This window comes from Phyllobates terribilis, unplaced genomic scaffold (assembly GCF_046119375.1).
Source record: "Phyllobates terribilis strain yellow unplaced genomic scaffold, ASM4611937v1 Scaffold_1__5_contigs__length_1240528914, whole genome shotgun sequence".
In the NCBI taxonomy this organism is placed as follows: domain Eukaryota; kingdom Metazoa; phylum Chordata; class Amphibia; order Anura; family Dendrobatidae; genus Phyllobates; species Phyllobates terribilis.
In genome coordinates, this window is record NW_027362761.1 from 897,230,921 (window position 1) to 897,257,752 (window position 26,832).

The following is a 26,832-nucleotide window of genomic DNA, read 5'->3' on the forward strand; positions in this document are numbered from 1 at the left end:
ATGAAATATGCCAGTGTATTAAATTAACCTCCTGCCAAAGGCCAGTTTGAAAAGTCCAGATGGTTAACTTATATTGCTTTTGACATACTCTGGTAATAGAAAAAATCTTTACAGAAGGGGCTGCCTATTTCTATTTTTAAGTGTAAAATAATGAAAGGAAAACACAGCGAAATTCCCACATTATTAAATAAAACATTTATATGGCCAGAGGCCAATCATTGTCACGCCATGAACAAAAGCCTCATGGTAATATATTCCATAACTGTATTCTATAAACTACTGATTTTAACACATTTGCACATGATTAGGTATAATATGAAAGTTACTTATTAAATCCAGTATGTTACTGGTGTTACCCATGCCCGAGGGAGCAGAAGGTAGTTTCCTTCCAAAACTATTAGAGAAAGGTAACGTAAAATCAGTTCCATACTACAGAATCAAATCATAAATAAAATTTGATGACTTTAACATGGCAAGTTAAGAATATTTATAACAACATGGATTTTCTATAGCTTTCTTAGGAAGGTTGTCCTTCATATGTGACCTTCTGACTTGCAGACACCCAATAAATGGTGATAACTATCACATGTAGATCATTCCCAGCTTTTCAGCAGTTCAATTGTTTTATTGCTTTTCAGTGTAAGTAAAGCAAGAACAACTGTGCCGAGCTGTGATCTCAGCAGAGTACACGTCTGACAATCATTTTATATCTGCATGCAAACATTATAATTTATTGTAGAACTTTTATATTTGCCCTACAGAATCACATGAATTGACAATTAATCTGCATGTAGAGCTCCAAATTGCAGTAAATTTTGCAAAGTTATGTGTGTTATGTATGAAATATTTATTTAGAGCTTTGAAAACATGTTGAAAATGTTAAAGATTCTTACAAATACATCAATCAACCTTCAACTTTTCCAGTATTTCCTTTACCATATCAGTTGCTTTAAGAAGAGGAATAAGAGATGTTGAAATGTAGCAAAGTAACATTAGGTTTGATGGGGGGTGGCTAGCAGAAATTATCCAATTTCTGACATTAAAGGGGTTGTACCAAGATTGTAAATTGTCCCCTCTCTGTAGCATAGAGGATAACTTAATGATCGCTGGGGGTCTAATTGCTGGGGCGCCCATCGATCCCAAGAGGGGCTCATGCAGAGCCTCATGTGAATATATTATCTATGAGACTGCTGGAGATTATAGAGAGCTGTAATCTCTGACAGTCTCGACAATCTCTGGCAGTGCCATAGACAATGAATAATCATCTTAATCTTTCATCTTAATCTTGAATAGAGTGGAAGTGAATATAATTCACCAATGCTACATTCAAAACGATTACTACTACGATATGTAATAGAGTTAGGCAAAATTCTATTCAAATTTTACCAAAATCCATATTCTCAAGAATACAGATTTTTTTATATTTCACTGCTTATATAAACAGCATAAGGGCCGCCAGCTGACTGCCATTTTGATGAACCACAGAGGGCTGACAAAAGGTAAAAAAACCCAAAAAATATTACCTCACCTCTCAACTTTCCAGCCACCTCCGCTGTTCCTTCTCCCTCGTGCAGTAGCTGGCATCTCTTCTTATCACCACCACCACACACTGAAACCTGTCTTTTTCACGGTAGGTCGGGACTTCGGCGATGACCAGGCACAGGACGTTTCTGTACATGTGTGTTGTAAGGTCACAGGGCACCGTAATGTTATGAAGAGAGATGCAACCTTACTATGTACATGTTCAGGGACATACCAGGCTCTACTGGCAGCTGGAAGTCCTGGCCTAGCATGAAGATGCACTGAGTTTTAGTGCACAGCAGGGGCAAGAAGACATGCAAAGGGGACAGTGAGCAGCGGAGGTGAGCGCTGAGGTGAGGACAATTTTTTTGTGGCTTTTTTCTACATCGTACATTTATTATGTTGTCGTGTCTCTCCAGACCCAAGAGAATAATAAGGAACATTCAATTTGCAAAGAATAAATTCACTGCAAATTAAATTTCTCAGTAAAATCCACGTGATTTGGCAAATTCGACTCTCGTCAGATCCTCTCATTTCTAGAATGTAATGGTTTATCCTGGGCTCAGCAGATCAGTCTGACACGCAGCGATCAGTAATAACTTTTATTATGGAAAGGTAATAGCTTATAATTTGGAACAAACTTTATAAAAGGAACTGATCATCTATATTTTTCTCTGAAACGCTTTGGGGTTGCAAAAAACTTATACTTTATAGATCTGGCCGGGGACCATAGCCAGAGACGAGATTATTCCAGCACTGCCCCCAGCCGGCTTCTTCCAGCGCTGCTAGAGGTGGCTGACAAGTCTCTCCTATAGCGAGTGTTCCAGAGAAATATATACCTGGCTTTAATTCTGCAGCCAGGCTTTGATTCATGGTGTCAGTGGTTTGGACAGCATGCTAAGCACAGCCAATCAGGAGGAACTATTACAGCATTTATAAAAGCAGAAGCAGGGAATGCATGAGCTATTTGTAGTAAATCTGGATATTGAGAGGACATTCAGCTCAAAGATTAACTGTAAATATAAGAAAAGAAAGTCGCAAAACAAATAATGCACACATACTACACTGCTCAAAAAAATAAAGGGAACACTCAAATAACACATCCTAGATCGGAATGAATAAAATATTCTCATTGAATACTTTGTTCTGTACAAAGATGAATGTGCTGACAACGAAATAACAGAAAAATCATCAATGGAAATCAAATTTATTAACCAATGTAGGCCTGGATTTGGAGTCACCCCCAAAATTAAAGTGGAAAAACACATTACAGGCTGATCCAATTTTGATGTAATGTCCTTAAAACAAGTCAAAATGAGGCCCAGTATTGTGTGTGGCCTCCACGTGCCTGTATGACCTCCCTACAATGCCTGGTAATGCTCCCGGTGAGGTTGCGGATGGTCTCCTGTGGGATCTCCTCCCAGACCTTGACTAAAGCATCTGCCAACTTCTGGACAGTCTGTGGTGCAACGTGATGTTGGTGGATGAAGCGAGACATGATGTCCCAGATGTGCTCAATCGGATTCAGGTCTGGGGAACGGGCGAGCCAGACCATAGCTTCAATGCCTTCATCTTGCAGGAACTGCTGACATACTCCAGCCACATGAGGTCTGGCATTGTCCTGCATTAGGAGGAACCCAGGGCCAACCGCACCAGCATATGGTCTCACAAGGGGTCTGAGGATCTCATCTCGGTACCTAATGGCAGTCAGGCTACCTCTGGCAAGCACATGGAAGGCTGTGCGGCCCTCCAAAGAAATGCCACCCCACACCATTACTGACCCACTGCCAAACTGGTCATGCTGAGGGATGTTGCAGGCAGCAGATCGCTCTCCACGGTGTCTCCAGACTCTGTCATGTCTGTCACATGTGCTCAGTGTGAACCTGCTTTCATCTGTGAAGAGTACAGGGCGCCAGTGGCGACTTTGCAAATCCTGGTGTTCTGTGGCAAATGCCAAGTGTCCTGCACGGTGTTGGGCTATGAGCACAACCCCTATCTGTGGATGTCGGGCCCTCATACCACCCTCATGGAGTCGGTTTCTAACCGTTTGTGCAGACACTTGCACATTTGTGGCCTGCTGGAGGTCATTTTGCAGGGCTCTGACAGTGCTCCTCCTGTTCCTCCTTGCACAAAGGCGGAGGTAGCAGTCTTGCTGCTGGGTTGTTGCCCTCCTACGACCCCTTCCACGTCTCCTGGTGTACTGGCCTGTCTCCTGGTAGCGCCTCCAGCCTCTGGATACTACACTGACAGACACAGCAAACCTTCTTGCCACAGCTCGCATTAATGTGCCATCCTGGATGAGATGCACTACCTGAGCAACTTCTGTGGGTTGTAGAGTCCGCCTCATGCTACCACGAGTGTGAAAGCACAACCATCATTAAAAAGTGACCAAAACATCAGCCAGAAAGCATTGGTACTGAGATGTGGTCTGTGGTCCCCACCTGCAGAACCACATCTTTATTGAGGGTGTCTTGATAATTGCCAATAATTTCCATCTATTGTCTATTCCATTTGCAAAACAGCATGTGAAATTGATTGTCAATCAGTGTTGCTTCCTAAGTGGACAGTTTGATTTCATAGAAGTTTGATTTACTTGAAGTTATATTCAGTTGTTTAAGTGTTCCCTTTATTTTTTTGAGCAGTTTATATTATTTGTTACAGCACCACCATGAAAGAGATTAATTATAAAAAAAAAGACATTAATACAAATATTCAATTGATAGAGAAAGAGTAGTAGAAAAGCTGTGAATGTGACAAACTTGATTTTTTCCACACAAATACTGCGGACTGTTGCTGCTGTTGATTTTTGGGCTTTTACCTAGCATTTCTTGGTCATAATTTTGGGAGAAAGGAGGAATTGTGTTAAAATATACTAAGGATAAGATAAAAAAATACAACATTTAACTGTGTAACTGTCTGCCTCACAAAGTGTTCATGTCACAAACTATTTTTTTTCACACCCATTTTAATAGTCAAATTTGACATATGTGCATGTCACACCAATACTGTGACTTGTTGCTACTGCTTGTAACAAGCATTTCTTGGTCAGTCTTTTTTAGAAATGTGAGAATTTTACTAAAAGATAGAAAAAAGTGATAAAAAAATGCAGAGATTTAATAATTAACTATGTGACTGCCTATCTCACAAAGTCTGCTTGTCACAAACTATTGATGTTTTGCACACCTCTTCTATTAGCTAAATTTAATGCCCTTAGATGCTACATCAATACCGCAGCCTGTTGCTGCTGATGTTTTTGGATATATTCCTAACTTTTCTTGTTTAGTCCTTTTTGAGAACAGGGAAATTGTTGATTAAAACAGACATAACAGACCATTGTAGTGTGGTAAAAAAATGAATGGCAAAAGAAAAAGTGGCGCTGGCAATGGATAGGGTATTGTAACAGAAAAAAAAACATTACCATGGTTTCTGGCAATTAGACCTTGGTAGAACTAAGTAGAATCAGCATCACTAACTCCAGCCATTCGGGCAGTAATACCACAAAATGCAATTTACAATTGTCTTTCTTTGGCTCCAACAAGTAAACTAGTGGGGATGAAGCAGAGGACATTATAGACTATATTCATCTTTGTCACAACAGTTTGTTATTACCTCTGACAGTGATAGAGTTAGTTTGAGACAGTGTTCTGCACATTACACACACCTCATCCACCGCCGTAACAGTTAGTCTTATCAATTGTGGACTTTCAATTCCAGCAATGACATCTTTTCGTAATCCGAACCGAATATTGAAACATTCGCTCATCTCTACTCATGCCCCACATTGACCCCTCACACAATTTCTCCCCCCTACTATCGCTTCACACATTCCCCCACCCTATCCAAAATAGTCTTTTCACACATTTCCCCCTGAAAAATAGCCTGTCTCCTCACACATTTCCCTCCGGCCATACGATCTCCTTACACATTCCCCACCTGCCTATTCTGTCTCTTTACACATTGCCCTTGTCTGCTCCTCATACTATCTCCTCCTTATACTGTCTCCACACATATTCCCCTCTCTGCATACTGTCTCTTCACACATCCACCCTGTCCCCACCCTCCTCATGCTGGTTCCCCATGACAATAAAATGTTGGTTCCTTTAGCCCATTGGAGTGCTTACCGTATCAATTTTCACCAACTAGGCGGTGCAGGAGAGTGACATCAGCAGAATGATCAGAACATCACTTGTAATCGTGATGTGAAAGACGTGAGTACAATTGAATTCAGGCAGTTGGCTTGTTACACCTTCTCTGAGCCAGCTGTCAGTTTGACAGCTGGCTTAGAGAATGGTCAAATCCCACACAAGTGGGCAGCAAAACCCAACCACATCGGAGACACCACAGACTGCCACATATGGCGACTCGATGGTGCCCCACTGAGTGCTTCTCCTGGGACTAATCGCCAGACCTGCCCCCTCTACATGCATCCCTGCCTAAGCAATAGCTTAGGGCTGCCCAGGCACCTAATGCTTTAACTGCTGGGCTAGCAATGTGTCTTTAAAAGTGTGGGTGTGCCAGCCCAGCCATATTGCAGAGTAAAAGACAAGCCAATGCACCAACTGTGCATGCCTGAACCTGCTGAACAAAGTCTCGCAGTGCACTTGGAGTTGCCTTTACTAACTGGAGAGGTGTTCCAAGGACCAGGGCTGAGCAAGAAGCAAGTAACATAGCAGTTAAGTGCTATGTTGCTGGTTATCAGGGGCATTATCCTTTATATAGAGAGGCAATGTGATTATAGTAATATGTGTAGGGGCACTATAAGGGTATTATGCTGTGTATAGAGGTCTATGGGGGTGTTACTCTGTGTATAGGGGGCTATGGAGCATTATACTGTGCAAACTGAGGTTATTGGGGCACTGTATTGTGTGTAGGAGGGCTAAGGTGGACATTAAACTGTGTATACAAACTATGAGGCATCATACTCTTAATAGGGGGCTATGAGGGCATTTTACTGTTTATATGGAGCTACAGGGAGCATAATACTATGTATATGGAGGCTCTAGGGGGCATTATACTGTCTATAGGGCTATGGGGGGCACTATACTGTTTATAGAGGGTTATGGGGGCATTATACTATGCAAAGGTGGCTTTGGGGAGGCATTATACTGTGTATAATGGACAATAAAGGGCATTATGCTGTGTATAGGTTTCTATGGGAGTAATTATGTGTATAGGGGCTATGAGGGACATTATACGGTGTATATTGTGTTTTGGGGATACTAAACTGAGAATTGGAGGGCTATTGAGGGCACTGTATTCTGCTTTGTGGAGATTATATTGTGTATAAGGGGCTATAAGAGACATACTGCTTATAGGGGGCTAAGAGGACATTATACTGGATATAAAGGAGCTATGGAGACATTATTATACATATAAATAGGCTCTAGTGACATTATCCTGCTTATAAGATGGCTTTTAGACACTATACTCTGTGTAGAAAAGCTATAGGGAGATTACACTGTGTATAGGGGTCTATGGTGACATTATACTGTAACTAAAGGGCTATGGTGACATTACACTGTATATATGATGGCTATGGGGACATTATACAGTGTATAAGATGACTATGGCATCTATTATACTGTGCATAGGGAGCTATTATACTAGGTATAAAGAGCTGTGGGGGCATCATACTTCATATAAGTAGGCAATGTGGCCATTATTTTGTGTATAAGGGGCTGTGGAGGCATTATACTATGTGTGGGAAGGCTATGGGGTCATCAAACTGTGTGGTGGCGACATACTTTGCTGGTGTCATCATATTGTGCACGTGTGGAGTACTGTGAAGGCAAATTCACTGTGGAAATGTCATACTGTGTGTAGGGGCATTTTAGGGGGCATCATAATCTATTGGGTATCGTAGTAGGTGAAAACACCAAGATGCTTCAGCAGGGAGCACAATTACTGCCTTAGGCTGCGATCACACATTGCGTATTTTCGCGCGCTTTTTGAAAATACGCAATGTGCTTTGTGTCTGCCAGGAAAGTGAATGGGAAATTCACTTTGCCGTTCAGACACTGTGTAATTTTACGCAGCGGGAAAGCGCAGCTGCGTAAAGAATTGGCATGTCAATTCTTTACGCAGCTGCGTCCTGCGCTTTCTCGCTATTGTGCCCATTATAAGCGATGGAATTACGCAGCGGTGTTCACACACTGCGTAATTCCATCGCTTTTTTACGGAGGCGCAGGATGGATACTCACCTACCCGATGTCAGGGGAGAGGCGTCTGGTCCGGTCCGCTCCAATCCCGCACTTCCAGCATCTGCCGGTGAGCCGATCAGCTGTTAGCTAACCGGCTTCTAACCGGCCGGTCAGCTGATTACAAGCCGGTCAGCTGACAGTATGCTGATCGCTTCACGGCAGATGCTGCAAGCGTGGGACGCAGCAGACGCGTCTCTCATCCATCGGGAAGTGAGTATCCATAGTCTGTACATACACTGCTAGGGACACACACACGACACATAGACACACAGGACACATAGACACAGACAGTACACACACGACACACAGACACAGACAGTACACATGTCACACTGAAATGAAGTGTGACATTACACATGTCACCCTTCATTTTCACACTGCGTTTTTTGCTGCGCTTTTTTACACAGTGTGTGAATGGAGGTGCTTTTTTTACCTGCTTAAAAAAACGCAGGTAAAAAAGCAGGAAAATACGCAGCGTAAAGAAACGCAGGGAAATACGCAATGTGTGAACGCAGCCTAAGTACTTCAATACATGTCCTTCTCTCTGACTATGAAGGGTAAGAGGTGTGACCTTCTGTGACTGCATCTGGGCACCATAACTCCATCTACTCTGTCCAATATATAAATAAATATACACTGATGAAAAAAATAAAGGGAGCACTAAAATACCACATCCTGGATATCACTGAATGAAATATTCCAGTTGCAAATCTTTATTCATTACATAGTGGAATGCGTTGAGAACAATAAAAATTAAAGATGATCAATGTAAAACAAAATTGATATCCCATGGAGGTTTGGATTGGAATGATACTCAAAATCAAAGTGAAAAATCAAATTACAGCCTGATCCATCTTCAGTGGAAATGCCTCAAGACAAGGAAATGATGCTCAGTAGCGTGTGTGGCCTCCACGTGCCTGTATGACCTCCCTACAATGCATGGGCATGCTCCTGATGAGGTGGCAGATGTTCTCCTGAGGGATCACCTCCCAGACCTGGATTAAAGCATCAGTCAACTCCTGGATAGTCTGTGGTGCCTTGTGGCATTGGTGGATGAAAGGAGGCATGATGTCCTAGATGTTCTCGATGGGATTCAGGTCTGGGGAACAGGCAGGAAAGACCAAAGCATCAATGCCTTTGTGGCGCCCCTGAGGGTTCAGTCGCCACAGGGGTACTGCACCTCAGAATGAGGTGTGGTATCTACACTCCCAGGTAAGGATGGAGTACCTCACAGGACCCCAACAACACACTCAACACTACACCACTCCAGTTCTGAAGGGGGCCTAAAGCACCATAGTGCTGCCCCGGGCCTGAATGGAGGAGTTGGGGGGAACCAAAGTTAGTGGGAACCACGTAGTGAATGAGGGTGGAGGAAGCACTTTACTTTAGCACTTAATAGAATCATATATAACTGGAGGCCATTTTAGGAACCGGGTCTTTGGTCATGGGCCTTTGGGACGGCAGCTCAGCACAAGGCTGCAGTCGCCTCAGGGTCCACGGTTCCCGGTCTCAGGCCTCGAGACGGGGGATTGGGGCAGAGTTAAAACCGGCTCTGTACCCGGTCAGAGTCCAACCAAGAAGGCCCAGGAGGTGAGCAGATGAAATAGGCTCCACAGGCGAAAGGATCTCAGGGGTGCGGACGGAGCGTAATCGCCACCTGCATACCTTATTCTGGCCCAGCCAGAGAGACCCTGCCGCAAGGGGGGGTACCAGTCCCCAATTATCTGACTTTGCACTTCACGTCTCTGTCGGAAAAGTCTGGGGGCTTATGTGGATCCCAGGGGGATATGGACAGAGCGGAGTCGCCACCTGTATGCCCTAATCTGAGTTTATCCAGAGGGACCCGGCCTTACGCCACGTTCTCACAAGTCACCAAAAAGGGCACCCAGTCGGTCCGGGAACTACACGTTACCCACAAGGGACATCGCAGTACCCGTACGGGACTCAGTGGTGGACACAAGGCGGGAGAAGTTCAACAAGAGAGGAAAATTTTAGAGCTGAGGTCCTGTCAAGCGCTCCTGAACTACCTGGAGTGTGCTGAACCCCACCCTGGCAGCCGCAGCTCGCCGTGTGACAGCAGAGAGAAGCTCTGAGCTGAGAAAACGCTACCGTGAGTAAAGACTTAGATGACTTCAACTACTGCCTCTGTCTGTTCTTTCCTCCGCGGCTCTGCACCCGCCAGTGCTCTATTCTGCTTCCCTCTCTACTCTGCCCTGAGGCCCCGCTCCACCTGTGGGGAGCAGCACCAACTAAGCTGCCTGAACATCGGTCTCTGAGGACTGTTGCAACACTGGTGATCTTCACCAGACAACACGGGTGGCGTCATAAACATTCCCCTTTCCCATACACCTTTTTCCCCTTTCCCTTTGCTTTTAAGAGTGACCCGAGGGTACGGCCCCGGGAGTTGGCCACCGCGACATCCCCCAAGATCAGGCAACAACAAGGCCCGGGCGCCGAGTCGTCCCCATCCCCTGGGCGCGTCATCTCTTCCTGGCATCACGAACAGGATTTCGTGCCCGTGGCAACGGCAGAAATCTATACCCATTGCAATCGGGTACTGTGCGCCTTTCCTAAAGACTGTATTTCCACATTCAATGTGGCGCCCGCCCAAGAAGAACGGGCGCCATTATGTGCAGGGAAGACAACAACAACTTAAGCCCTCCCATCGTGGGCCAGGTTCCCCAATGGCGCCAGACCGCCCATTGCTTTAGAGACTGTCCGCACAGTTGTGTCCGTCAAGACGGATGGGACGTCCCAAGGAGTGCCCGTCTGCAAGCAGCCACTGAACCGCCCCGGAAAGAGGAGGAGAAAGAGAGGGAGACAAGGTGTGGCCTGGGCAAGTCTAGACAGACCACACCTGGCAGCCGCGATGGAAGGAGAACAAGATGTGCCCTCCGTTGCTGGCCCACCAGCAACCACCTCCCTCACCCTGGAGGGATACAGCATTCAGCTAACAGCGGAGGAGGCCGAGTTCCTCCGCGGCGAGACGCAGGACCTGACCTGTCGAGTTGAGGAGGCCCAGCGGAAAGCGGTCGCGGAGTAGAGAGAGGACCTGCTGGGGAAGCTTGCGGCCCGACGCCAAGACACGTCGCGCCTCACCAGCGATGCCCAAGCCCAGGCGGAAAGGAAGAAAGACCAGGAGGCCACATGCAGCCCAGGAGCGGGTAAGAGTGAAACCCCTGCCCCAGGCGCTCAGTGTGCCGACCTGCTCCTGGACCTCCTACTGCCACCTCCATCCCCGGGCACCACCGTTTGGGAGCAGTTACTAGCCCCGGAACCTGAGGTCCAAGCCGCCGCAGCCACTGGAAGCCTGCTACCCCTCATGGTTCCGGAACCGCCAGCACCTGCCCTCGCCTGGGTGTATATGCACCCGAACCCGGACTGGTCCGCAAGGGTCGAGGACCAGCAGCGGCCCCCGTTAATGCCGTTTCCAGCACCCCCGGTTGCTTGCCCAAAAGCGGAGGAGTTTAGATGGGACAACCAGGGGGGGGATCTAATGGGGTTTCCCTGGGAGACCCAAGCTGAGGCTCGACAGCGGGAGGAGTTTTGCAAAATTGAGCTCCTCCAGCTAGAGAAGGAACGGCGTGCCCGGAGGGTCCGCTGTGAACAGCTGGAGGTGCGGTCAAAAGCCGCCAAGGCCCAAGCCAGACAGGCGGAGGCCTGCTGTCCTAGCCCCCGGGAGGAAGGACTTATCGTCCGGTTCCACCAGAAAAGCGGGATGGGGCTTTATCCGCAGCCCCTAGTTCAAGCCTGACATTTTCGTGAATCGGCGGGGCATTGAGCCCCACTTGGAGCAAGGCCACCCCGACCGCCAATCTGTACCCGGGAGACTTAGTCTCGTACACCCGCCACAACGGAGTACGTGGGTGGTACGCCCAAGAGGTGCACCGGGTGTTCAAGGAAGATGCCCCCCTCGGCATTGCCACTGGAGACTGGTCCGGATCTGTGGGCAAACACGAGCCGTACCCCCGGTGGGGATACCATCATTAGTGTGGCCCCGGAGGCTGAACTTCGTTAGTTTCCAGTTACTGTTTGTGTTTTATTAAGACATTGTGCCTGCGGACAGTGAGCAGTCAACAAACTTATTTGTAAATAGTTTGCACCTATTAACCCCTTCGCAACCTTGGGTTTTGTCGCTTTTGCTTTTTCGTTGTTTGCTCCCCTTGTTCCCAGAGCCATAGCGTTTTTATTTTTTGGACAATATGGCCGAGTGAGGGCTTATTTTTTGCGGGACAAGTTGTAATTTTCAACGCCATTACTAGTTTTACCATATCGTGTATGAGAAAATGGGAAAAAAATTCCAAGTGCGGTAAAATTGCAAAAAAGTGCAATACCACAGTTGTTTTTTATTTATTTTTTTACCACGTTCACTGAATGCTAAAACTGACCTGCCATTCTTATTCTCCAGGTCATTACGAGTCCGTAGACACCAAACATGTATAGGTTCTTTTATATTTAAGTGGTGAAAAAAAATGCCAAAATTTGGTAAAAAAAACTAAAAAAAAATAGCGCCATTTTCCGAGACCTGTAGCGTCTCCATTTTTCGTGATACGGGGCTGGGTGAGGGATTATTTTTTGCGAGCTGGGCTGATGTTTTTATTGATAACATTTTGGGGTAGATCCAATGTTTTGATCGCCCGTTATTGCATTTTATTGCAATTTTGCGGAGACCAAAAAACGTAATTCTGGCGTTTAGAATTTTTTTCTCGTTACACCGTTTACCAATCGGATTTATTCTTTTTTTATGTTGATAGATGGGGCGATTCTGAACGCGGCGATACCAAACATGTCTATGTAGGGTTTTTTTTTTAATATTTTATTTTGAATGGGGCGAAAGGGGGGGTGATTTAAACTTATATATTTTTTTTTTTTTATATTTTTAAAAAAAAAAATTTTCACTTACTGCATGCTTCAATAGTCTCCATAGGAGACTAGAAGCAGCAGTTGTCTGATCGTCTCTGATACATTCAGGGGATCAGCAGATCCCCTGCATGCAGCAGAAATGGTCCTGTGCTATGAGCGCCGACCACTAGGTGGCGCTCATAGCGACCAGATCATGACAACCACAGGCGTCTGCTGCAGACCCTGGGTAGTCATGCCCACCCATCGGTGACCCGCGATCACGTGACGGGGTCGCCGATGGGCGGGGCTTATGACGCGCAACCCGGAAGCGCGCGTTAAATGCCGCTGTCCGAGATTGACAGTGGCATTTAACATGTTCACAGCCGCGGGTGGATCGTGATTCCACCCGCGGCTGTTGCGGGCACATGTCAGCTGTAAGAATCAGCTGACATGTGCTCGGTTCAGTGAGGGCTCAGCGCAGCAGCCCTCACTGACCGGGGGGTACGCAAATGTGTGTACTAATACGGCAAGGGTTGGAAAGGGGTTAAAGTGCCCCCTATTGGTTTTATATGCCCAACATCAGACCTCAGAACAAAAACCTGTCTGGTGTGGCACAAGCGGAGGTCCAACTCAGGATCACCATGCCCTGCAGCCACCCCAGGGCCTACGTGGAGGGTTTGCATTGGACAGGTCCCTCATGCTGCTGAACTTGCACTTATATAATATTTTCTACTGTTTTCTACGTATACAATGTTTTTATATTTATCTCATATAATCTGTAATGTTCAAGAAAAGTGCCTCCCATAAAGGGAAGATTGTTATGTTTAAAATTTTTGAATGTCTGAAAATACCATGTCTTTCCTCTATTGCAGCCCGCGGACGTGCTGTGTTTCACCAGGGGGGAATGTGGCGCCCCTGAGGGCTCAGTCGCCACAGGGGTACTGCACCTCAGAATGAGGTGTGGTATCTACACTCCCAGGTAAGGATGGAGTACCTCACAGGACCCCAACAACACACTCAACACTACACCACTCCAGTTCTGAAGGGGGCCTAAAGCACCATAGTGCTGCCCCGGGCCTGAATGGAGGAGTTGGGCGGAACCAAAGTTAGGGGGAACCATGTAGTGAGTGAGGGTGGAGGAAGCACTTTACTTTAGCACTTAATAGAATCATATATAACTGGAGGCCATTTTAAGAACCGGGTCTTTGGTCGTGGGTCTTTTGGACGGCAGGTCAGCACAAGGCTGCAGTCGCCTCAGGGTCCACGGTTCCTGGTCTCAGGCCTCGAGACGGGGGATTGGGGCAGAGTTAAAACCAGCTTTGTCCCCTGTCAAAGTCCAACCAAGAAGGCCCAGGAGGGGAGCAGAGGAGATAGGCTTCACAGGCGAAAGGATCTCAGGGGTGCGGACGGAGCGGAGTCGCCACCTGCATACCTTATTCTGGCCCAGCCAGAGAGACCCAGCCGCAAGAGGGGGTAACGGTCCCCGATTATCTGACTTTGCACTTCACGTCTCTGTCGGAAAAGTCCGGAGGCTTATGCGGATCCCAGGGGGATATGGACGAAGTGGAGTCGCCACCTGTATGCCCTAATCTGAGTTTATCCAGAGGGACCCGGCCTTATGCCACATTCTCACCACAAGTCACCAAAAAGGGCACCCAGTCGGTCCGGGAACTACACGTTACCGACAAGGGATATCGCAGTACCCATACGGGACTCAGTGGGGGACACAAGGAGGGAGAAGTTCAACAAGAGAGGAACACTTTAGAGCGGGGGTCCTGTCAAGCGCTCCTGAACTACCTGGAGTGTGCTGAACCCCACCCTGGCGGCCGCAGCTCGCCGTGTGACAGTAGAGTGAAGCTCTGAGCTGAGAAAACGCTATCGTGAGTAAAGACTTGGATGACTTCAACTACTGCCTCTGTCTGTTCTTTCCTCCGCGGCTCTGCACCCGCCAGCGGTCTATTCTGCATCCCTCTCTACTCTGCCCTGAGGCCCCGCTCCACCTGTGGGGAGCAGCACCAACTAAGCTGCCTGAACATCGGCCTCTGAGGACTGTTGCAGCACTGGTGATCTTCACCAGACACCACGGGTGGCGTCACGAACATTCCCCTTTCCCATACACCTTTTTCCCCCTTCCCTTTGCTTTTAAGAGTGACCCCAGGGTACGGCCCCGGGAGCCGGCCACCGCGACATCCCCCAAGATCAGGCAACAACTAGGCCCGGGCGCCGAGTCATCCCCATCCCCTGGGCCCGTCACCTTCATCATGCAAGAACTGCTGACACACTTCAGCCACATGAGGCCTTGCATTGTCATGCATCAGAAGGAACCCAAGGCCCCTGCATATGGTCTTACAATGGGTTTGAGTATTTCATTTTTGGTACCTAATGGCAGCCAGGATACATCTGGCTAGCACATGGAGGGCTGTGCGTTCCTCCAAAGAAATGCCTCCCCACACCATTACTGACCCACTGCTAAACCAGTCATGCTGGAGGATGTTGCAGGCAGCAGAATGTTCTCCATGGAGTCTCCAGACTCTGTCATGTCTGTCACATGTGCTCAGTGTGAACCTGCTCTCATCCAAGAAAAGCACAGGACGCCAGTGTCAAATCTGCCAATCTTGGTGTTCTTTGGCAAATAACAATCACCCTGCACGGTGTTGGACTGTAAGCACAACACCCACTTGTGAACTTAGGGCCCTCATACCACTTTCATAGAGTCTGTTTCTGAGCAGACCCATGGTTGTTAGTGGCCTGCTGGAGGTTATTTTGCAGGGCTCTGGCACTGCTCCTCCTTTTCCTCCTTGCACAAAGGAGGAGGTAGTGGTCCTGCTGATGAGTTGTTGCCCTGTTAAGGCCCCCTCCATGTCTCCTGGTTTACTGGCCCATCTCTTCATATCTGCTACATGCTCTGGATATTGTCCTGACAGACACAGTTACCCTTCTTGCCACAGCTCGCATTGATGTGCCATCCTGGATGAGCTGCACGGCCTGAGCAATGTCTGTGAGTTGTAGACACCGACTCATGCTACTGTACCTCTAGGGGAGAGAGCAGTAACGAAATGCAAAAGTGACCAAAACAACAGCCAAAAAGGATGAGAACAGAGAAATGGTCTGTGGGCACCACCTGCAGAACCACTCCTTTATAGGGGTTATCTTGCTATTTGCCTATTATTTCTACCTGATGTCTGTTCCATTTGCACAACTGCAGGAGAAATTGATTCATAATCGGTGTTGTTTCATAACTGGACAGTTTAATTTCACAGAAGTGTTATTGACTTGGAGTTACATTGTGTTGAGTGTTCCCTTTATCTTTTTGAGCAGTGTATATTCATACATACACACACACACAAGGGGGCACCCAAATAAGACTTTTGCTATTTGGGTGTGTATATGTATGCATATGTGTTTGTAGGATGTGTGTGCATGTATGTAGGTAGTAATTTCCATGTTTGTATAAAAGCAGATTTCATATTTGAGGCATAATTGCTAAATCTGTCTGTTTTTTCACTTCTGAGAATTCTATTTGTCTTTTGTATTTTAGGAACAAACAAGTGGAATTTGTACGAAGAGGGGTGCCATTTATTATTATGGGGTCTGTCTGTGTTCCTTTACATGTCCATTTTAGGAACAAAGAAAAACTTGTTGTTTTTTCTGAAAGGACAGTAGAATATTGTGTAAAGTTATAAAAAATAAAAAATGATACACATTTTTTACTTTTGGCATAATTTTTTTTACTGGTCTATTTTAGCAACTATATACTGTACCTAAGCTTATCTATATTGGGGTCAGCTGACACAAGGTAAGGTTTCAATACTAGAGACAGGATAGGACCATCCTGATTGGGTACACCTTATCATGGTGGGATGGATTTTAAGCTTTTTGATCAACATAGTGTTAACTAAGTACCTATGTTTTTTACATGTACTATTACTATTCACTTACTACAGGGTATATGCTCATTTCTTGAGTTTTGTCTGTGAACTTGCCATATTGTGAATGTGCTTTTATACACTGCATGTATAACAACTTATGCTCAAGCTCATTTCTTTGGTTTTGCAACAACTTATATATGTTTATTGATGTCCAATTGTTGTTGGGAACCCTAAAGGTCCATATTAAATGCAGCAATGTGTGAAAAAGGGGAAAGAGGTAGAGGAGGAAAATGAGCAGCAGCGGGTGGATGTGGATGAGTACATTAAGTTGGCACAAGAAGGGGATGAGGCTTACATTCAGAGTAAATATGGTGACAGCTTTGGCCAGCGGGATGTGGAGAGTGAACCAATGGGGCCATCGGGGTTGCATCTGGTTGGCTCCAAATTAATTTTGCAGCAAGAAAACATCCTACAGTCCTTCTCATTGTTATTGGCACCCTTGAAGTTTAAGTACATAATGTTTAATATCTCCTGAAAAAAATTAATCAAGTGAAACAGTTTTTTTGTATAGAGCACTCATGTTAAATACAAAAGAGTAAATGACATACAGTAATTTTAAACCAAAAACAATGGGAGGGAACAATAGAAAAACCTAAAGCTTGCTATGACACTGGTATTGACACCCTTTACATTAATTTAGTATGGAAACACATTTTGAGTTGCCTGTAGTAAATCACAAAAGAGATTCACCTGTGATTAATTGTTGGTGTCCATGTGACATGAATTAGCCAATGAATGATGACTTCAGTGTTTTAAAAAGCCACATGATAGGCCCTGTTCCATTATCACAATGGTGAAGACAAAGGAACTGTCTGAGGACATCAGGACTGCTATTATTAGCAAAAACAAGACTTGCAAAGGGTATAAGGCCATCTCAAAAGACCTTGGTATCCCAGTTTCAACAATGCGCAATGTTATTAAAAAGTTTGCCAAGAATGGAACCGTCAAGAACCTTCCTGGACGTGGGGGAAAGAGGAAAATTGACAAGAGATTTGTTCGAAGGTTGGTGTGAATGGTTGTAAAAACACCACATCGAACAGCCAAAGACCTGAAGGCCAACCTGGAACAATCTGGGGTCATGGTTTCAACAAGTACCATATGCCGCACACTAAACCAAGCAGAGCTTTAAGGCCAAGGAAGAAACTATTGCTGAAGAAAAGACATAAAAAGGAACTACTGATCTTTGCCAAAGAGTACCTTGACAAACCACAGTCCTTCTGGGAAAATGTTGTGTGAACAGATGATGCAAAAACAGAGCTTTCTGGCAATGCAAAGCAATGGTTTGTTTGCAGATGATGCAATGAAGCTTATAAGGAAAAGAACACCTTACCAACAGTTAAGTATGGTGGCGGATCCATAATGCTGTAGAGTTGTTTTGCTGCGTTTGGTACTTGAGGCCTTGACCGTACCACGGGAATCTTGAAATCAGAGAATTATCAAGAGATTTTAAAGCGAAATGTCCTACCTAGTGTAAGAAAACTTGGTTAGAGTCGAAGATCATGGGACCTCCAGTAAGACAATGACCCAAAGCACACATCCAAAAGTACACAGGAATGGTTGAAAAAGAAAGAAGGAGTGTTTTAAAATGGCCAGCAATGAGTCGTGGCCTCAGTCCCATTGAAAATCTTTGGGGTGTGCTGAAATCTGCCATTGGTAAAAAGAACCTCGCAAACATTCAAGAGCTTGAACAAACTGCAAAGGAAGGAAGAGTGGTAGAAAATTCCAGCTGAGAAGTGCAAGAAGCTTATAGATGGCTAATAGTGATGGGCGAGCACTAAAATGCTTGGGTGCTCGGGTCGAGCAAATTGGAATACTTGGGTGCTCGACCCGAGCAACGAGCCCAATGTAAGTCTATGGGAAACTCGAGCATTTTTCAGGTGGCTCCCCCTGGCGGACTGCAGAGGGACTAAAAATTACCCAAATCGATGGGAACAGTGCTCAAATGACATGGGAACAGCAGGGGAAGACCCCTTGAAGCATTTCTGACTCCCAAGTCACTCCTGTGAACAACGTTGTTAGAGGTATTATGCCACTTTTACGGACTCACAATAAAACATACAAAAACGAAACCAAAATGGATTTTCCTGGGAAATATGTTAAGGAACATCCTTTCCAGGGTAATGACTTGTATATAAGGCAAAATAAATAACCAAAACCAAAAATACTCCTCCACACCTTGGGCTATGTTCACACGTAGCAATTTTGATGCGTTTTTGCACTTTTGCATTGCTTTCAACCAAGACAAATGCATTCACTGGGAAATGTCATTTTAACATTTTACAACCTTATCTACCATGTGTTGTGTGACACATCATCAGACACATGCATACAGTGCTGAAAAGACATGGGAACAGCATGGGGAAGACTCCTGGAAGCATCTCTGACTCCCAGGTCACTGCCTAAAAGTGTGCCCATCATAAATGATCCTTGGCGCATGTGAAGATTCCTTTCGCCATGCACCTGTCGTTGCAGACTTGCAACAATCAACTTCCATGTCCTTGTCCCAGTGCAGCGTTCAGTTGTCCCTACCCCATTCCTTAAAATGCAAGCGCAAGTATGCAGCCAGTCAGCCACCCACCCACAGGCTGCAATACTATACTGCCAAATTTTTGACAGCTGCTTGCACTTGAAATGTGGCCTTTTAGGCTCATGGAGGCAGAAGCTGTCTACAATTTTATGGCGGCAGCGACCGGGTATTCATACTCGGTCCCCAGCCGCCACTATTTGTCCCGGTGTCGTCTCCGCCTTCCACAAGCACAAGTCCTACATTACCCATGCCCTCCCCAGTGAGCTTACTGGGAAGGACCGGCTAACCACAAACACGTGGATAGGTGAATGTTGCCAGGGATGGTACGGAGCCAGTCCACAGCTTTTTATGCTGAGAGTTGTATTTCACCACAGCCATATTTTTTAGCTTGGTGAAAGGACTTGGGAAACCAAATCTACTCCAGCTGTCATTTCTCCCAGGAAGTCCTCTAATACTGCTTGCACTTGAAATGTGGCCTTTTAGGCTCGTGGAGGTGGAAGATTTTCACAACCTCATGCAGACGGCGGCCGGGAGTCCATACTTGGTCCCCAGCCGCTACTATTTCTCCCGGTATCGTCTCCGCCTTCCACAAGCGCGGGTCCCACAGCATTACCCGTGCCCTCCCCAGTGCACTTACTGGGAAGGACCGCCTAACCACAAACACGTGGTCAAGTGAATGTGGCCAGGGACGGTACGGAGCCAGTCCACAGCTTTTTTTGCTGAGAGTTGTATTTCACCACAGCAATATTCTTTAGCTCGGTGAAAGGACTGGCATAGAGGCAAACCGCATCTACTCTGGGTGTCATTTCTCTCAGGAAGTCCTCTAAAGCTCGCACTTGTCGGTGGTGCTTCCACACACAAACATCTTTCTTTGCGACTTTAATTTCATGACTACAGAGTTGGGCAATGGCCTGATCTGCAATGCAGGTTGAGAAATAACATGCATAAGCACGTCCAATCCACATTAAAAAAGCAGCCATTGAGTGCCCGGGTACTTTCCCACACACTTTTCTTAGCCAAGGCTGCTTCTCGTCAGGGTTGGACGGGCCCACCAGAGAACCGGAGACTCCTCCGGTGGGCCCTGGCTTCTCCTTCAGTAGAGTTCATATTGCCGAGGTGAGGCCATGATGATGATAGAGGCCACCATTTGCTTTGTTTTCTGTTACTTGGAATGCAAGCGCAAGTAAGCAGTCAGCCACCCACCCACAGGCCGCAATACTAAACTGCCAGATTTCTGGGCAGCTGCTTGCACTTGAAATGTGGCCGTTCAGGCTCGTGAAGGCGGAAGCTTTCTACAACCTTATGCCGGTGGTAGCCGGGTGTCCATACTCGGTCCCCATCCGCCACTGTTTCTCCCGATATTGTCTCCGCCTTCTACAAGCGTAAGTCCCTGAACATTACTGCTGGTACTTTTCTGTGGGAATCTGCTTGCCTCCTACCAGCCTGCAATATTTCCAGTAAACTATGGTACAACGCCATGGTATTAGCACTGTCCCCAGTACCAGTAGCGAAGCCATCACCAATTTCTCAGGAATTTTATTTGGTAGACTGAATGGCTGCCCAAATACATTAGTTTCTCACAAAGGAGCTGAAGATAGAGTGGCAGTAGGTGCAAGTTTCTCCAGCCTGTTAGATATCAGAGGGTAAACGGCAGCACATTGGATCAGTGGTTAGCACTGAAGCCTTGCAGCGCTGGGATCCTGGGTTCAAATCCCAGCAAGGACAACATCTGCAAGGATTTTGTATGCTCTCCCCATGTTTGAATGGGTTTCCACCTCAGTAAAATAGCAGCCATAGAGTGTCCGGGAACCTTCCCACACACTTTTCTTAGCCAGGACTGCTTCTCGGCAGGATTTGACTGTCCCACCAGAGAATCCTCTGGTGTGCCCTGGCGTCTACATCAGGAGAGTTCATGATAGCGCTAACTTTGCAGCTGCTATGGGGCTCTTGAGCGGGAGAGAAAAGTGAGCCCTCAGAATCAAATCCTCTGGTGGGCCCAATGTTTTTCAATCTGAATGAGCTGTATTTCACCACAGCCATATTATTTAGCTCGGTGAAAGGACTGGCATAGAGGGAAACCGTATCTACTGCGGCTGTCATTTCTTCATCACCAGGTTATGCCCTTTGTCACACACCATCATGCCTGGCTATATGTTCAGCGGTGAGAGCCACAGATCAGACTGCTGTGTTACAGCTTTCAACAACTCTGCAGTGCTGGGCGGTTTGTCACCTAAGCATTAAGCATGTTATCTTCAGCACAGCCTGTTGCTTCTTGGCCAAGGCACTGCTGCAGTGCTTTCAGCTTGTGACTGATGTGGTCATTTCGGAGATGGAGGAGGAGGTGCAGGAGCTGAAAAATGTGATTACATTGAGGTTACATTGGTGACTCTGTTTTTTATACTGAAGAAAGATCCTACTGTTTGTTTGTTTTTTACGTTATTTTTTAAGACAAATGCATTCACCGGGAAATGTCATTTTAACATTTTACAACCTTACCTAGCCATGTGGTGTGTGACACATCATCAGACACATCCTGTTTCATTTATGATGGAGGGACTCTGAAAGTCACAAAGCCTATTTTTATAGGGCCATTAGGCGGCCCTTACTATTTTTAAAAGGCCAGCAGTTGGCCCTCGCTATTGTTAGAGAGCCATCAGCCGGCTATGCTTTGTTGTTCCCATTAGTAACAAGTGGGTCTTCTATACTGTTATTGCGTATCCAGTGACTGCAAGGGCTGCCAAAAATTCAGACGCAACCCAATACCCCTTTGAAGAGACATAGAGGAATGTCTCAATAAAAAAAATTCCCATTATAAAGGAGCGGGTCTCCTATATTGGTAATGCCCATGCTGTGACTGCAAGGGCTGCAAAATTTGGGAAAAAACCCACTAGCAATTTAAAGACACATAGAGCAAGGCCACAGTAATGACATGTTTCCATTACAAAGGATCGAGTGTGCTATACAGTTATAGGGTATGCAGTGAGTCCTGCGGCTGACCAAATTTAGGAAAAACCCCGCTAAGAATTTAAAGACACATAGAGCAGGGCCACAGTAACAAGTACGACATGTTCCCATTAGAAAGGTGAGAGTCTGCTATACAGTTATAGGGTACGCAGTGAGTCCAACGGTTGACAAAATTTAGGAAAAACCCCACTAAGAATTTAAAGACACACAGAGCAGGGCCACAGTAATGCCAAATTCCCATTAGAAAAAAGAGGGTCTCCCATACTGATTGCCTATGCAGTGCAGCAGAGGCTGCCAAAAATTTGGATGAACTCCAATGCCCCTTGGAAGAGACGTAGAGGGCCTCATGAAAAAATGTTCCCATTATTAGGAAGAGGGTCTCCCATAGTGTTGGCCTATACAGTGAATGCAAGGGCTGAAAAAAAAATTTGGAAGAGACGTAGAGGGCCTCATAAAAAAATGATCCCATTAGAAAGGAGCCAGTCTCCTATATTTGTAATGCCCATTAACTAAGTGTATGGGCTGACAAACATTTACCCCTGGGGGATATACATGAACATACTGTATAAAAATTTTTTTTTACAGGCATCATAAACACCCTTTAAAAAAAATTATGTGGGTGTTGCATCATGGGCCATGATCACCTTGGTGATATGGTTGTGGAGGATGAGGAGAAGGAGGAAGACAAGAGTAAATAGCCAAAATCAGGAAGCGTATACCGATGTGTGGGTATGAAAAGGTGCATGGGAATACACCTCCCAAAAAAGGCACTGGATTTGAGTTTGTTACGCTGCTATCATTCAGTAGTGTTGAGAAGTCTGGCTCAATCCAGCCCTTGTTCATTTTTATAAGAGTCAGCCTATCAGCATTTTCAGTTGACAGGCAGAAGCGCTTATCAGTTATTACTCCACCAGCGGCACTAAAACCCGCTCTGATAAAACGCTAGCAGCAGGTCAGGCCAGGACCTCCAAGGCGTAGAGAGCCAGTTCATTCCACGTATCCAGTTTGGATACCCATTAATTATAAGGCACAGAGAAATCACGGAGGATGTTGGTACGGTTGGCAAGGTACTCCCCCAGCATCTTCCCAAAGTTTGTACTCCTTGTGAGAGTACCCCGCGCATCCGGGCCTGTGCGATCGGAGGGGCTGAGATAACTACCAGAACTTTGACAGTGTTCCCCTGCCTCTGCTGGATTGGATTTGTGTCTTTCTCAACTGTAGTCCTTGGTTGTCCAACAAACTGTGACCATGGGAATTTTTTTAATAGTTCCGCAACAAGGGCCTTCTGGTACAGCCCCATTTTTGTAGACCTTTCCGCCTCAGGAATAAGAGATATAAAGTTCTCCTTGTAGCGTGGGTCTAGAAGTGTCACCAACCAGTAATGACTGTCACCCAAAATTTTGAGAATGCGAGGGTCATGGTAAAGGCACTGTAACATAAACTAAGCTATGCATGCCTGACTGCTAACAGGCAAGACTTACGTGTCCTCACCAAGAGGAAGAGTGACCATGCTCTCCTCCTCCTTCAACTTGAAAGTTGTGCAGGTAGTACCATCTATAGCGCATGCAACTATCTCCTGTTCTTCCTCCTCTTCCTCCTCTTCCTCATTGTCACCCAATTGACGTTGGGATGAGATGAGGCTGGGCTGTGTGTAATCACCCTGTATGGTTCCTTGCTTTATCTCATCGTGCTCCGCCTGCAATGCATCCTCTTTGATTGTGAGCAGAAAGTGTTTCAGAAGACAGAAAAGCGGGATGGTGACGTTACTTATGGCGTCATCACCGCTCACCATCTTGGTGGAGTCCTCAATGTTTTGGAGGATGGTACATATGTCTGACATCCATGTCCACGCCTGAGGTCTTATGTGTGGAGTCTGAACTGAATACCGACAGCCTTGTTGATGCTGGTAATCAACAACTGCCCTCTTCTGCTCACAAATCCTTCCCAACATCTGCAGTGTAGAGTTCCAATACGTGGGGACATCACACACCACTCTGTGAGTCGGAAGCTGCAAATGCTGCTGTAACACGGCAAGGGCGGCGGAAGCTATAGCTGACTTTCTAAAATGGGCACACAAGCGACGTACTTTAACAAGCAGATCCACCAGCTCCGGGTAGGATTTGAAGAAACAGCTGAACCACGAGGTTAAGCACATGGGCCAGGCATGGTATGCGTGTGAGCTCGCCTCACATTAGAGCTGCCACCAGGTTCTGGCCATTGTCACACACGACCATGCCTGGCTGTAGGTTCAGCAGTGTGAGCCACAGATCTTTCAGAGCTGTCCACAACTCTTCAGCAATGTGCAGTTTATCACCTAAGCATATTAGCTTCAGCACAGCCGATTGCCGCTTGGCCGAGGCAGTGCTGCAGTGCTTCCAGCTTGTGACTGATGTGGTCATTTCGGAGATGGAGGTTGAAGAGGAGGCGGAGACTGAGGAGGATGAGGTGCAGAAGCTGTAGACTGTGGGGGCAACCCTGATTGACCTAGGGTCTGCGATTCTTGGCATTGGGAGGATATGTTCCGTCCCAAGGTCCGAATGGGTCCCGGCTTCCACTATGTTAACCCAGTGTGATGTCAGCAAGATGTACCGCCCCTGCCCACAAGCACTTGTCCATGTGTCCATGGTTAGGTGGACTTTCCCGGTAACTGCGTTGTTGAGGGCACGGCTAAAGTTTTGGGACACGTGCTTGTGTAATGCGGGGACGGCACACCAGGAGAAATAGTGGCGGCTGGGGACTGAGTACCAAGGAACGGCCGCCGCCATCAGGTTGCGGAATGAATCTATCTCCACGATCCTAAAAGGCAACATTTCGAGTGCAAGCAGTCGTGAAATGTGGGAATTTAGTAGTGTGGCCTGTGGTGCATTGGCTGCGTATTTGCTCTTGCGTTCCAAAGACTGGGGTATGGACAACTGAACGCTGCGCTGGGACAAGGACGTGGACGTTTTTCCTGATGCTTCTACTTGAGAGTGTTCAATGACAAATGCAGGGCAGGAGGCATCTTCGTATGCACCATGGACAGGGGATTGGCTTGCATGCACAACAGCAGAAGAAGCAGTAGTCCCACCCGCAGACACTGTTCATGGATCCTGGGGTTCGGCCCACAAAGTCAGGTGTTTTGCTGCCATGTACCTGATCATGCTGGTGGTGGTCAGGCTGGTCGTTTTGCCACCCCTGCTGATGCTGGCCTGGCAGGTGGTGCAAATGGCCTTTTTGGGGTTATCGGCAGAGTCTTTAAAAAACAACCAGACTCGGGAAGACCTAACAGTTGTACTGGCAACTTCCGTCGTGTTGGCGTTACGGGGAGCGGGTGCCTGCCTTCTCTCTGCGGCCACCACACTGCTTCTTCCCACCTGTTGGGGTGCTCTGCCTCCCTCCCCCTGTGTGCTGCTCTCCTCACTCTGCATGTCCTCCTGCCAGGTTGGGTCAGTTACTATATCATCCACGACCTCGTCTTCCACTTCCACACTCTGGTCCTCCTGACTTTCTAGCAATTGTGTTTCATCATCGTCCACCTCTTGTGACACTTTCCCACCGACGCCTTCATGTGACCGTGGCTGCTCAAATATTTGAGCATCACTGCATGCAATCTCCTCTTGCCCCGCATCAAGTGGACCGGATGAGAGGCACAAATCTATAAATCGAAAAGTGAACAGCTCTTCGGAGAGTCCAAGTGTGGGTTCAGTTGTCTCTAGGTACTCAGCATGGTGGGAGGAAGGAGGTTCGAGGTGAGAAATATGCGGTCCAGACTCACAGCTACTGAGACTTGACCGTGTGGATGACAAGGTGGTGATGGTGGTGGCTAAGTGACTGGAAGCATTATCTGATATCCAACCAATAACCTTTTCACACTGCTCTGCGTTCAATAGCGGTGTTCTGCTGTCCCCTATTAATTGGGACAGAAAGGTCGAGCGAGAAGATGTGGGTGTTTGTTGTGGCACAATTTTAGCTTGCCCACGGCCTCAGCCTCTGAATGCACCCCCACCAGTCCAGTTCCCTGTCCCTTGCCACGTGCCTTGCCCATTTTAAATGGAGGGAAATATCTTCCATGCTCACTACAAATGACTGAATTTGGAGCAAACTTATATGTGATCCGTGTGACAGAAAACCACAGTTTTAAATACCTGGAATACCTGGCCTGTAGGTAACTATTTTGAACAGCAAACTGGTGTCAATAGCTTCACTGACACACTGACACAAATTTTTAATGAATGGCAGAAATGGCAGTTTTTTCTGAAAACGTATATGTGATCCGTGTGACTGAGAAAACACAGTTTTAAATACCTGGCCTGTAGGTAACTATTTTGAACAGCAAACTGGTGTCAATAGCTTCACTGACACACTGAAATTTTTTTTAATGGAGGCCAGAAATGGCAGTATTTTCAGCGCAATTATATGTGATCTGTGTGATGGAGAAACCACAGTTTTAAATACCTGGCCTGTAGATAACTATTTTGACAAGCAAACTGGTGTCAATAACTTCACTGACACACTGAAACAAATTTTTAATGGAGGCCAGAAATGGCAGTATTTTCAGTGCAATTATATGTGATTCGTGTGACCACAGTAGCTGGATTTTTAGCGATGTAATATGGAAAGGACCTGGCTGTATTCTGCAGTGCCAACAAGTGAATGGAGCAGAAAAATGGTGTTCTCTGGATTGCTTTTTAAGCAGATAATGAGGATTAAGATCCAAAAAAAATTATTCCTGGCCCCTGAGACCTGGGTCTATTTCAAGAAATATCTAACAGCAGGAGCAGCAGCAGCAGCAGCAGACAAAACTGGAATGGAGCCTCTTGTGCTATATGCACTGCAGTTTGCTATATACCCTGCCTGTCTATATACAGTG